A 12,208-nucleotide genomic window follows, 5' to 3' on the forward strand; every position below is an offset into this window, starting at 1 on the left:
GCTGTTGCCAAACTGCTCCCCAAATTGGAGGCGCCGGTTGGCAAGTTGTGTGTGAGGTTTGAAAGTTTCTTTCCTTTCTGAGAGGAGAGGATTTTCCAGAAGCTTGTCTTTGTGTATCTCATTTTGAGGTGACAGACTTCTGGCTGGGTTTCATAGATCCGCAGTTGGTGTTTCGTTTTGCAGAGAAACACTCTTCTTTATGGCTCACCATTTAATTTCCCTGCTGTCAGGAGGCAGAATTAAGTTATTCCTCTTTTTAAAAGAATGAGATAAGTAGGGAATAATGAATGCAAAATGCTGTAGTTAAACATCAGCAGATACACTGATGGATCGGCTGTCACTGAGATTATGCTATAAACTGGAAGAAAGTAATATTTAATCGTTTGCAAAAAAAAACAAAAACAAAAATAGCGGTGAGGGATTCGGTGTACTTTGACTCTGAGTGACTCGTTACAGCGGACTGTTATTTTCCAGTTAACGGAAAGAAGAAAAAGTACAAAGCGTAGGGAAAAGCCGTTGCTTTCAAGAGCATGTGAGGCCTCCCAAAAGGCTTAAATAATTGCAAAGCTAAACACGGTCACGGGCTGACTTGTGTCCTCTCAAATTCCTGCTGAAGTCCTGACCCCCAGGACCTGACGATGTGTCTGTATTTGGAGACGGGACTTTAAAGAGTAATTAAGGTACGATGAGGTCAGGTGGATGGGCCCTAATCCAACACGGCTGGCGTCTTTAATAAAAGAGGGAAGACATGGGAAGACACGGGCCTCGGAAGAAACCAGTCCCACCGACAGGAAGGTAGAAACCAGCCCCAACGACAGGAATCTTTCCTTGCCTTTTCCAGTTTTTGGTGGCTCCTGCCATTCCCTGGCTGTAGGGTCACTCCAGTCTCTGCCTGCATCCCCATATGGACTCGGCCTCTTCTCTGTGTCTTGTCCTTTTCTTATGAGGACACTTGCTGTGGGGATTGAGGGTCACCCTGGCTAATCCAGGATGAGTGCATCTCAAGATCACTCACTCAGTGACATCTGCAAAGAAGCCTTCCAAACAAACTCACATGTATAGGTTCCAGATAGACGTATCTTTTGGAAAAACCGCCATTCAACCCACCACAGGGCCCACCCAGATAGTCTAGGGTGATCTCTTCATCTCGAGACCCTTAATCTGATTATATTTGTAGAGACCCCACTTCCAAAGAAGGTCACGTTTACAGGTTATTGGAATTAGGTATGGCCATGACTTTGGGGGTCATTGTCATTCATCCAGTGGGGGCATTGTGGGGTTGGAATCGTTTTATCTGTGCGAAGCGCTTGCAATGGTGTCTGAGAAGGTGGCCAGTAAGTATTGACTAAATGCTTTCATTGACCACATTTGTATCAAAAATGAGGGGAAAGAGAGTTTTGAGATAAATGTGAGAGCACATTTCTTTGTAACAGAGAAGAATATTCCAATACACAGACTGTGCACACAACAGATTTCCAGCTGGGGCCGATCTGGAAGCCTCCCAGACTCTGTCCTATGCGTCCCTCCTTTGCTTAATTTCAATCTGTACCCCCTCCCTTCAATAAGCCACAACCAAGAGGAGAAGAGCATCTTGAATTCTGTGAATGCTTTGCTCAAATTTGACTCAGGGAACCCCCCTGAATGGACAGTTGGTGTCAGAAGTGAGGGTGGCCCTGTGGAGGGGTAGGTACCCCCTACCTTTGGTTACTTTGAGTTTTGCAGTTTGCCTCCCCCTGGCTAAAGGCAACGTGATGAGTGTGGCTTCCCTTCTCCTGGGACACATGCAGATTTTCACTTAAGATTGTGACTCTTGCCGCAGGGGACCCTTCTGGCTGAGAGCTCACGCAGGGAACCGGGGTCTGAGCAGCATTTTGGGGAGCCATGTCTGCCTTGGGTGATGCCCCCCCAGGTGCTTCGATTATTTTTCTTCTTCAAGGGAGAGAAGGGGCTTCTGCTGGTTTCCCTCTTCCCTCTCGGTAGCAGGAGACCCAGGTATGCATTGGAGGACGGCGTCTGTGGTTCAGGAGAAGACCACCGTCATCCAGCTGGTGGGGACACAGGGCTGGTTGGTAACGTCTGGGTCTGTAAGGGGACATGTATGAGCCCCCGTGGCCATCAACCTTCTGTATTTGGTGCCGGGGGGGGGGGGGCGGTTCTCTGCTTTGAGAGAGTTTCAGCGAGCTGAGTGACGATCACTGCTGTGGATATTTTTCCACTCTGTTTTCTTGGTAACAGTTCTTTCTTAAGAAGTGAAGTTATTTTAAATTGAAATGGAGACAGCTTATAATTAAACATTTGCAATGAAAGCACATTTATCGCCAAGGTGGCCACGTCTTCCATTTTGAACAGATACCATTGAAGCTAAGTATACCACCGAAACTGCGAGAGGAATGTCTACACCCTGTTAACAACGGTGGTCGCTATTCCCTCTGTTTTCCTGGGAGCCTTAGTGACAGCAGAGAAGACAACTGAAAGCCATGAAATGGCGCTGAATGGGAAAGTGCTGGGTCCATGAAAAGCATTCTCCCCTGTGGACTTTTGTTGAATGGCCTTTTCATGAGTTGAGAAAAGTTTCCTCTACTGATGGTGTTGGCTGGTTTGGGAAAATACCATTCCTTCCCTATGAATCCTCTGGACCATTTCCTTTAAAGATGAAATTAGGGAGTGCCTGGGTGGCTCAGTTGGTTAAGCGTCCGACTCTTGATTTCGGCTCAGGTCATGATCTCACGGTTTGAGGGATCGAGCCCTATGTCGGGCGGGCTCTGTGCTGACAGCATGGGGGAGCCTGCTTGGGATTCTCTCTCTCTCTCTCTCTCTCTCTCTCTCTCTCTCTGCCCCTCCCTCACATGTGCACACACGCACTCTCTCTCTCAAAAAAAAGAAAAAGTTAAGAAAAATAAAGATGAAATTAGGTAATTATCTTCATTTGCGTCTAAAATCTTGGGATCTAGATGAACTAGATCAAGTAATCCCAACTGTTGGAATAAAATCTCACTTTTATGCCTGCTTCACCTTTGGAATTTTTTTTTCTTTTTAGTGTGAAATTTAAAAAGCAGTACAAGGTGTCAAGTAACTCAGCATGGCACTCTTGGTCATTTATTCCAGGGAAATGAAAACTTACGCGTTGTGCGTGCACGCACACACACACACACACACACACACACACAGACCTGCGTATGAATCCTCATAGCAGTTTTATCTGTAGTAGGCAAAAATTGGAAACAACTCAAATATCTTCAGTGGGTGAGTGGTTACATTTGGCACATCCCAAATCCCAAACGGGATCCCCAAATTTTTCATCCTATATGAACCCCTTAATATAACAATCTTGAAGGGAGAAAATTATAGGGAAGGAGGACAGATTTGTGGTGGCCAGGACCTAGGGACTGGCAGGGGCACAGGGACAATTGGAAGGATGGGCTCTGGAATTAAGGTGGACATCATGTGGTGAGGAAGCTACTCTTGCTTGTGGTGGTGATTAGACACATTTTCACGGGTGAAAAAAATTACATGGACCTAAATGCACAAAGACACAAACGGATGTACGTAAAAGTACCCAAATTTGAATACTGTCAGTAGGTTGTATACAGGTATACTTCCTGGTTGTGACGTTGTGCTATACTTATGCAAGATTGTACCCTTGGCAGGAGCTCAATGAATGGAGCTTAGGTGCCTCTGCTTTATTTCCTACAGCTGCGTGTGAATCTGCAGTACACTCAAAACAAACAAAAATAATAATTAAACAAATATATAAGGTTCATTGGTGAAAAATCGGGAAGCATAAATTATAAGGAACTGCTATTAATATTTTGTCCTCCTATCCCGCGTCTTTATTCCGTGCATTTCTTCCCTGCTTGAGTCCCACGATGCTTCTTGTTACAAAACATAAGTGGCTTTATTGTTTCGAATGCCGTACATTTTATTATCTCACTTGAAAGCCAGTGCACGCTAACGCACGCTGCTGCCTATGTTGTAAAATTCATTGGGTTTATTCCTCCTGGTCTGCATTGGGATTTATAGTTTCTCTCTATTATGAAATGAACATTGGGTTTTCTGCCATGAACAATGACAAGAACCAAGATCTCAAATCGTGTGACGTGTTTGTTTGTTTGTTTGTTTTTTTAAATTTTTTTTTCAACGTTTTTTATTTATTTTGGGGACAGAGAGAGACAGAGCATGAACGGGGGAGGGGCAGAGAGAGAGGGAGACACAGAATCGGAAACAGGCTCCAGGCTCCGAGCCATCAGCCCAGAGCCTGACGCGGGGCTCGAACTCATGGACCGCGAGATCGTGACCTGGCTGAAATCGGACGCTTAACCGACTGCGCCACCCAGGCGCCCCTGTTTGTTTGTTTTTAATGTATGTGTACATGTACTTGACGTGCTGCATTCCATATGTCCTCTTTGGGTCTAGATCGTGGGGAAAATGTCCAAACGATATGAAGGACACAAGTGCACAGTGCTATCCAGCACCCTTGCAACTTATTGGAAACGATGTACACGCCCACCTTGAGCATCTGTTGCCGTGTAACAAGCAATACCACCACTTAGCCACCCGAAACAGCCAGTAATTATTGTCTCACAGCTTGTGTGGGTCAAGCATGTACCCACGATGGCTTCGCTGGATGTCTCTGGTTCAGGGTCTCTCACGACGTTGTGGTCAAGCTGTCAGATGGGGGCGCAGTCGCGTCAAGCTCGACCAGGAATGGAAGGTCCCTTCAAGCTCACTCATTGGTCATTGACAGGCCTCGGTTCCTTGCTGTCTGTTGGCCGGGAACTCGGTTCTCTACCACACGGGTTCCCGTCAGACCTGCGTGTCTTCACAACATGGTAGCCGGCTTTCCACAGAGCGAGTGATCCCAGAGACAGCAGCCAAGGAAGAGAGGGCTCAGGATGGAACTGTGGTTTTTATCACCTGATTTTTCCCTTCTGCCGTCGATCATGGGAGGGGGCTGCGAAAGAGCCACTGGGACGTCCTGGGGGCTGGTGACCATGCTGTCCAAGCTCAGGAGCGTGGATAAACTGCCGGGCATCACACAGTGGGGCCCCTTGCTATTGGAAACAGGAAAGAAGAGAATGTCTAGGAACTGTGGCTTCCAGAAGATACTGCTAAGTACACATTCTACCTTTTGTATCAGACAGAAGAGAAAATACAAAAACACACCTTTGTCTGCTCATCTGTATAGAAAGATGATACCCAGGAATCTAAGGCAGCTGACGCCAAGGCTGTTTACCTGAAGCAGGGGGGCCTGAGAGGAGGGCACGTGGGCAGAGGAGTAACACGTCTTCTGCATCCTGAATGGTCTTCACTCGTGGATGTAGGAGAAATGTCAACAAAGATAAGGACTAAAAAAAATCACACCCCTAAGCGTAAAACGAACAAATGAACCCAACAGTATCTCACGCAAATACAAAAACAGTGCAGAAGGGAAGACACAAAACACAAACCAACCAACCAAACACTTAGAAGTTAATGAGAATAGAAAGGAGAAAGCTAACTGAGGCAGAGTCACCAGGAGAGGCCTCTCCAAAAGTTGACCTGTGAGGCAGAGAGAGACAAAAAAAGAAAAAAAAAAATCAGCCCAGCAGAACATTCTGGGTCAAGAGGACTTAACCCTGAAGGACTTGCAACACCCAACAGAAAACAACAACAACAGTAAATCCTATAGGAACATGGGCGAACACGGATATTTCCCCACGGAGGACGCACAGGTGAGAAGCACATGAACACGTGCTCAGCATCATGAGCCACTCGGGACCAGACCACGGGAGACAGAGCAGTACACGTTAGGATGGCTGAAGCCAAAACGAGGGACGCCACCAAATGCCGGTGAGGACACAGAGAAATTGGATCTCTTTCAGCAGGTGGACGCTTGGGCGGGCGCTGGTATGGCCGAAGCACGGAGTACCCCTCAGGCGCGCAAAGGAACAGCTTCCATGAGCAGAACTGCCTGAAAGGGCACGAAGGACCAAGTGCTTAGTGCAAAACAAATACTGACCGGAAAGTGTTACATCCTCTAAGACTTCACTTAATTTCCATGTTTGACATGACAGAACAGCAGAGATGGTCAGATTCGTGGTCAGCGGGGAAATAGGCAGAGGGGGGCAGTGTGGTCGCTGGGCGTACCAGCGAGATCTTCGGTACCCACGGTGGAATTCTGCATCTAATTTACCACTGGTTCCACGAATCTGAATACGGGGTTAAATCGTAGAGAGCGGCACGCACATGAACTCGGGCTAAAAAAAAAAGGCTGAAATCGAATAAGGTGTACGGTCGAGTTAAGGGTTACGTATTAATACTCATTTCTTGATCTTGACATTGTACATCTACCATGTCAGACGTCACTGTTGTGGGGAGCATACACGGGCTCCTTGGTCCTATTTTTACAACTTTCCACAGGCCTAAACTCACTCCAAAATAAAAAGCTTACATGTAAAAAAATACGACAAAATAAGCGTATAGAAACTACTTAAGTCTGAGAGCAGGAGGACGGATGTCCCCGAAAGGCCACCTTTCCGCAGGTTAGGGGATTTGGAGACAGCCAAAGTGCTGATTAAAAACTGCATACGCTAAAAAGAGAGACTACCTGCTTTGGTCGCACTGCATCGCAGCGCTGCAATCGCCAGCCATTATTTCCGAGCCAATTTTCCCGCGAACAAGAGAGGCGCGTAACACACATCGGCCTTGCCGGCTCCAGCAGCGGGCAATTAAAACGCTATGCAACCCCAGCACCCCTGTCAGATTGCTCCCTAAATAAAGATGAGCCCCTAAATGTGCCAGAAATGCACATTTCTGTGGGTGCACCACAACACAACACTGGCCTCCCCCAAAGATGCGGGAAAACCCAGACAGCACTCAAGGAGTCCCGAGTAGAGCACCGCCTGTAGGTGGGGTCATTTTGCAAACCATTGTCCTGTGGTTTTTCATCTACAAACTTATTTTAGGACTTCAGCCTGCCATATTGACACTTGCCAGTTTCTTTCCTCCTTGGCCCCAGATCACCCAGTCAACACACGGTGCGGATGACCAGCGATAACCGTCTTTGCTGGGTGATAGGAAATATATATATATAGGAATGTATATATCATATATTCCACACAGTGGACAGCCGCCCAACACGTCCAGGGCCATTCAACCACCCACCGCCAACAACCCAGGACGTGGACACTGGTGAACACGGCCAGCAAACCCGGTTCCACAACGTTCACTTAACGTTCTGAGGTTACGCCATTTCCCGGCACACAATAAAAATCCGGGGATAAAAGGATCGATGCGAGGATGCACGCTTTAGTAGGGAAGGTAGAAAAGGTGAAGGGAAAACCCATTAAGATGTTCAGTTCAGTTGACCTGAGTCAACTCAGGAAAACCTTTACTGATGGGTAATTTCTGAAGATGAAAGGGAAGCATAGACCCAACTAAACAAGTCCGTGAAAGAAACTAGTGACTGTCACTCAGAGAAACAAAGCGAGAGAATCCCGAGTGTTTCTGTTGCAGACGGAATGTGACAGGGCACATTTTTAAGGCTCTGTCAATACCATTAATATTTATGACCCGTCTCGCGAAAACATCCGTCGAGAGGCACATCCATCAAAGGCTTCTGTTGGGGGATTGTTTTGTTTTGTTGGATGATGAGTCCCAAATGACAAAATTGAGTGTTATTATATAAAGGGTTTTATTTGCCTCCGTTGTACACACACCCTTCAAGATGGCAAAATCATCAGGAGGCTGTATTCTGAGAAGATACGGTTCCTTTTGAGAAGAAAAACCACCTTTCCTCTTACCAGGTGAACTAAGTTATTTCCTGCACCCAGCCTCCAAGGTGCCGCCTCCAAGCTGACAGTATAGGGACCAGCCCCTTTCCACAGTTGGGGGGCGCTGGTTAAGACCCTTTCTTTACACCAGCTCCCCCACCTCTTGAAACCCAGAGACATAAGATGCATTCCTATGCCCAGGGGAACCTAGATCTTTCTCTATAATGATGTAATTCTGGGTTCCCTTGTGGGTGAAATGAGACAACAATATATGCCCACTGTTTGTCCCATGACATGGGTCTAGTGAACGTTAACCGCCGCTTCTCTTCAGCATACCAGTGCCCTTAAAGGGGGGACCCTTAAGAGTAGTGGTGACGTTGAAAGTACTCTGTAACCAGGGGGCCAGGGTCACTGACCAGCTGGATTAGATGCGGCTGTAAAGAATCCTTAGGCCCCCGCCCTCCCCGCGCACCCCAGAGGGAAACGCGCAGGAAATGTGGCAATGCACTCCCCCCTCCTTTTTTTTTTTTTTTTTTTTTTTTTTTGCATAGCTTAGCGCGGAGCCCTGCACACCTCTCCCCAAAGGGCCTTGATTTCACAACCGGCAAGACGGCAATTCTGATCGGCTCCAGCGGCTCCTGCCCAAACCGACCGTCCCCGGGGCGCCCACTAGATGGCGCGCGCAGACCAGCTTGTGGCCACACCTGCCCCGCGCTCCCCTCCCCCTGGAAGGTCCCTGCACACCTGCCCCTGCGCAGTCTTCTTCCCACCTACCTACCTACCTGCCTCCTCAAGCCCTTGCCCCCCCCCCGCCCCCCGGGGGCCAAGTGGGAGCCAGGAAGGCGCCCCCCGCAGCCCCACCCCGCGCTCTCACCTGCCGTGGGGCACCTGCCTCGGGCACCTGTCAGCCCGGAAAGGTGTGGCCTCCCTCCGCCAGCCCCACCCCCGCCCTGCCGCTGGATGGAGGCCCTGCTCCATGGTTGTCAGGGAAAAGGACGCATGCTCGCTGTAAACATTCCAAAGGGCTCCAGGAAACCTCAGAATCCCGGCAGCCCCGGCAGGGCCTTCGCTGACATTCTAGACGCGTCACTCCACATCTAAGTCCACGGCCCTGCACAGAGATGGCCGGACGAGGGGACGGCAGACGACCTCGTGCTTTCTAACAATGACGTCATCCTCCGTGCGCCGCTACTTTCTCAAGTGCTAAGTTTCCCGTTTCGCTTAGATTTAACAGAAGGCAGTGAATCCAATGTGAAATGTCTGAGCTTCAAAAACCAATCGCTACAAGATACGCTGATCGTTGAAACACCTCGCTGTGGCCCGGCGGAAAGTTCCAGGCGAAACGAGTCACTGACTAGAGCTCCACCTTATGTCTATTATTATACTGTTTCATTTATTTATATGTCTGTATTTACTTATTTACTTATTTTATTTATTTATGTTGTCAGATTATTGGGGCATAAGTGACAAATAAAAATTGTGGGCATTGATGGTATACAGGGTGATGTTCTGATGTACACATACATCGTGGAACGATTACCACCATCAAGCTAGTTAGTAGCAGGGACCTCACGTAGTCACCATTTTCTGCGTACGTGCGCGTGCGTGTGGCGAGACCACCTAGGATGTACCCTCTTAGCAACTTTCAAGTATACAACACAGTATCGCTAACTGAAGTCCGTCCTGCCCACTAGATCCCCAGCACTCACCCATCTTATTCATAACTGAGACCTTGTGCCCTTGACCAACATCTCCCCGTTTCCTGCAGCCCCCACCCCCTGGCAAACATCACTGTGTGTTTCTACGCATTCAGCTCTTTTAGATTCCACGCAAAAATGAGATCAGTGTTTGTCTTTCTGGGTCGGGCTTATTTCACGTCGCATGATGTCCTCCAGATTCATCCATGTTGCTCCGAATGGCCGGGCTTCCTTCTTTTTAAAAGATGACTAGTGTTCGTCTATCTCTTCCTATATATCACATTTTATTTGTCGGCTCATCCATTGACCGTTTAGGTTGTTTCCCTACCTTAGCGGTTGTGAATAACGCTGCTGTGAACGTGGGTGTGCACATACCTCTCTGACACAGGACAGCGTCTGAGCTGTCCAATGTGGCGGCCATTGGTCACATGTGGTTATTTAAATTAACATTAACTGACATTAAATACCATTAAGATTCAGTTCCTCAGTTGCACTAGCCGCGTTTCAAGTGCCAGAAAGCCACGTGTAGCTGGTGGTGACCTTATTAGCACAGATAAAGAATTTTCTGTCACTGAAGACAGTGCTGGTATTAACTGACTCCCTTCTTTGACAGATGCGTGAACGGTACCCTTGGACTCCTTCCCACTTTCCTCTGCTTAGATATTTATTAGTTTTACATATATTTTTGTGCTTAAATTTGTCACATTTGCAGAAGCTGACGCCTCACTCCAATGCTAATCCATTCTTCACATCCTCCTTTAAGCACCCCCCTTACTTCATCAGTCACCACGGTTCCAGAAAGGATGGGTCTGATCTTTGATCACCGAAGGCCCCTTTTTGGTGAGGGCTTTCCACTTTTTATTCCTTTAGTCTCAGTTTAATGAAGTCCCGGGGGGAGAAATGAGATAAACCAAGTGGTCAGCCGCTGTGTTGGACCAGAAGTCCTGAAATGCTTGGTGAACTGGGGAGTGCCGTTCAGATTTGGGGAACAGGTGGCCAGTCCTTCCTTCCACACACCCGATGGAGGGCCCGTGTGCTGGACTCCACGGTGGGAGCCGGGACGGGTGAGGGAGACTCAGTTCTTGGCATCGGTGAAGGCAGCAGGGACCTTCCATCCAAGGGGGAGAATTCCCCTGCTTTGGGGGGAAGGTTCTTTCATAGAGGAGGAAGTATTCCGTCCCACAGTCAAAGACCAAGTGAAACCATTGACACCCTTGGGTGGAGCTACCCTTACCTTCATTTATTTATTGAGACCCAGCTGGAGAAGCTGCTGGTTCTCTTCTGAGACCAGGAGCCAGGCTTTGGAGCAGACCCAGGGAAGAGGTGCTGTGGCCTCGGGGGGGAGGTCTGCCACCTCTCCGCCTTTCCCAGGACCACGTTTGACCCTGGAAGATGTCACCATGGCTGGTGACGATCATGCAGTCCTACCCTCCCTGCCGGGGAGCTCGCAGAGGAGGAAGAAATAAGCACTAGAATCTGTGGGCAGCAAGAAACAGGATGCCCTAGTGTCTAGGGTGGGAGTCCCTTCCCCTGAGCACCCTGTGGGTCCCCCTGGGGCTGCTCTGAGTCTCCATCTGAGGGCAGCCAAAGAAAACTATGGCAAGGTGGCCCCTATTCCCCTCCACATGTCGGGCTGGCCCTGACCTTGCTGGCCCTCTGACCGGCTAGGAGGGGAGGGGACAGGTGCTCTGAGCATCGCCTGTGATGGGGCTGAGTCTGCCCAGTCCTCCACAGGGGCAGTGACAGGCTGCTGTCCAGGGTGCTTATCAGTCACAGAGGCTGTCTATGCCATGGAGACGCGTTTCCCAGGTGCCAAGGGCCAGGGCAACCCAGCAGGTTGGGTGTTCTTGCAGTCTTCCTAATCATAAGCCTCCTGGGGACAGGACCCCATCACATCACATGTTTATAACCTCCCCCCCCCCCATGCCTACAATGGTGCTATGGACACCACGGGGCGAGGGGCTTAAAGTCAAATTTCTCCAGGAACTGGGTTCGGATGGGGGTGAGTGAAGGTCATGGAGGTAGGAGAAAAGTGAGTGAGGGAGGCCCTTGACTGGGGCTCATTCCCACCTACAGGGGACGCCACTTGGCTCCCCTATCTCCAGGGGACAGTCACGGTCCAGGATTTCTCACTGCTCCACGTTTTCATGACAGGCCCTAAATATTTTTTTAAATTTTTTTAACGTTTTATTTATTTTTGAGACAGGGAGAGACAGAGCATGAACAGGGGAGGGTCAGAGAGAGGGAGACACAGAATCTGAAACAGGCTCCAGGCTCTGAGCTGTCAGCACAGAGCCCGACGCAGGGCTCGAACTCACGGACCGTGAGATCGTGACCTGAGCCGAATTCGGCCGCTTAACCGACTGAGCCACCCACGCGCCCCTAAGCCCTAAATTTTTAAGATGAATTTGGTTTTCTAATTTTTAATTGTTATCTCAAATCTTTTCTTTTAAGTTTATTTATTTATCTTGAGAGAGACAGAGACAGCTGAGTGGGGAGGGGCAGAGAGAGCGGGAGGGAGGGAGAATCCCCAGCAGGCTCCACACTGTCAGCGCAGAGCCCGATGCAGGGCTCGAACCCACAAACTGCGAGATCATGACCTGAGCCGAAACCAAGAGTCGGATGCTTAACCACGGAGCCACCCCAGTGCCCCTGTAACTGATTTAAAGCGAAGTCAAGTTTGTCTTCAGATCCAGGTGCCCGATGACATCATCCTCGGGAGGTTTCTTTTGTTGGGTTTCCCGTTGCACACGTCACTCA

The sequence above is a fragment of the Panthera pardus genome, unplaced genomic scaffold, assembly GCF_024362965.1.
Source record: "Panthera pardus isolate Hobbes unplaced genomic scaffold, ASM2436296v1 HiC_scaffold_14, whole genome shotgun sequence".
NCBI lineage: Eukaryota > Metazoa > Chordata > Mammalia > Carnivora > Felidae > Panthera > Panthera pardus.